This window comes from Schistocerca piceifrons, chromosome 2 (genome assembly GCF_021461385.2).
Source record: "Schistocerca piceifrons isolate TAMUIC-IGC-003096 chromosome 2, iqSchPice1.1, whole genome shotgun sequence".
Classification (NCBI taxonomy): domain Eukaryota; kingdom Metazoa; phylum Arthropoda; class Insecta; order Orthoptera; family Acrididae; genus Schistocerca; species Schistocerca piceifrons.
The window spans coordinates 956,126,618-956,128,662 of record NC_060139.1 but is presented as its reverse complement, the minus strand read 5'-3'; the positions used below and the strand labels follow the sequence as shown (position 1 = coordinate 956,128,662).

Genomic DNA, 2,045 nt, shown 5'->3' with positions numbered 1-2,045 from the left:
AAGGTTTACACGATCAGTGTAATCCATTCGTAATACGCGTTATAAGCAGAAAACTATCCAGAATAGAAGAGTGGAAAAACGTATTGTAATAACTGTGGGCGTGTAAGTTTCCTTGTTACTTCTTACAAATTATACAAGATAGATCATAGCACTAGAGTAAGAAAGTAGCAGAACTCATACTTTCAGAAGAAATTGTTTCACCAGTATCCGTTTTATGCTGGCTTCTTGAAAAGCAAAAGTCTTGTAAAAAACACATTCAGCTTCTATGGAGTTTAGGATAGTGTTTGCGATTGTTATGTGATGTAAGCTATGGAATATAATGAAATACGAAGTGCATCCACCAAACACTAGTTTAAGGATATCCATTACACACTAGTAATTAAAAGTGCTTATGGAAACGTTGTAACTTACAGTGATGTGAATGTGTACGCCCGAGCAGCAGTAATATTCCTTTAAGTTGTAACAGCTTTTCGGTTTTTACCTGAAAAAAAAAACATGAAACCGATGATTCAGCATCGTCCGTGATTATGTATACAGTATACAATCGAATCATTAAATACTGATATGCTACACATACATATATGGACAATGTAACTGAGAAGGCTGCTTGAGGTTATTCTTTTCATTTGCAGCTGAGATTGTACGAGTTTGGTCTTAGAATCGTACGCCCAATAAAGGAAAAACGACAGCTGCACGCGGTACTAAATCATTTAAAGAGTTCATCGCAGCTACGATCCCAGTTTCCTCCTAGTGGTGGCAACAGTTGTGGTAATAGTATTGCTACTATTAATGTTATTTATTAGTCAGTAATGTTATTCATATTGTCTTCATATACATCAAATCTGTTTCAGTTCTATTACTCGCAATGCTATTTAATTTCAATTATCGCCATTTCTTAAGTAACTTACTTTGCGTGTGAAATCCATGTCCGATGCAAGAAAGGGGCTGAAGGCCTTGATCTCACAAGGTTAAATGTATAAATACATAAAATATCATTGTCTTAAACTGTAGCACGCTTATTAAAGGAAAAATCCAAATTATAACTCTTACGCAACTGCTGCTGAGGATGATAATTATCCAGACATACATGTATTACAAAACTAAACTCCGCCCGAACAGGTCTTGAAAGGCCCAACGGGACCGACCGGCCGCCGTGTCATCCTCACGCCATAGGCTACACTGGATGCGGATATGGACGGGCATGTAGTCAGCACACCGCTCTCCCGGCCGTATGTCAGTTTACGGTATCGGAGCCGCTACTTCTCAGTCAAGTAGCTCCTCAGTTTGCCTCACAAGGGCTGAATGCACCCTGCTTGCCAGCAGCGATCGGCAGACCGGATGGTCACCCATCCAATTGCTAGCCCAGCCCGGCAGCGCTTAACTTCGGTGATCTGACGGGAACCGGTGTTACCACTGCGGCAAGGCCGTTGGCATACATGTATCACAGATCTTCTGATATTACACTGGTCATGCATTTTCCTCTAACCACGTTCCACGACTTTCCCAAATCTATTGAGGTAAATGCCTGGTTGATTCCCTTGAAAACAACTCGTCTGATTTCCTTTCCCTCCCTGTGCGATAAGTGTTTCTAAGCCATCACTGACACTATATTCTAACACTATGTATTCAAGTGAAAGAGCTGCACAAATTGAGTGAATAACGCGTTGGTCCACATTTGGCCCTTATGCAAGCAGTTATTCAGCTTGGCATTGATTAACTGAGTTGTTGGATTTACTCCTGACGGTTATCGTGCCAAATTCTGTCCAGTTGGTGTGTTAGATCGTCAAAATCCCAAGCCGACTGGAGGGCCCTGCCCATAATGCTCCAACCGTTCGTAGTTGTGGAGAGAACTGGCGAACCTACTGGCGAAGATAGAGCTGGGAGAGCTTGAAGTCAAACGGAACTCTCGCTGTGTGCGGGCGGGCATTATCTTGCTGAAATGCAACCCCTGGATGGCTTGCCATCAAGGGCAACAAGTATGGCCTAGAATATCATCGACGCGCCGCTGTGCTGTAAGAGTACTGCTAATGACAACCAGAGGGGCC

The 2,045-nt window shown here is 42.6% G+C and overlaps 1 pseudogene; it reads right to left on the bottom strand.

The window, feature by feature from the left end:
- Nucleotides 1–1,314: 1,314 nt before the first annotated feature.
- LOC124778756 lies at nt 1,315–1,432 on the bottom strand (annotated as a pseudogene).
- Nucleotides 1,433–2,045: the final 613 nt, after the last annotated feature.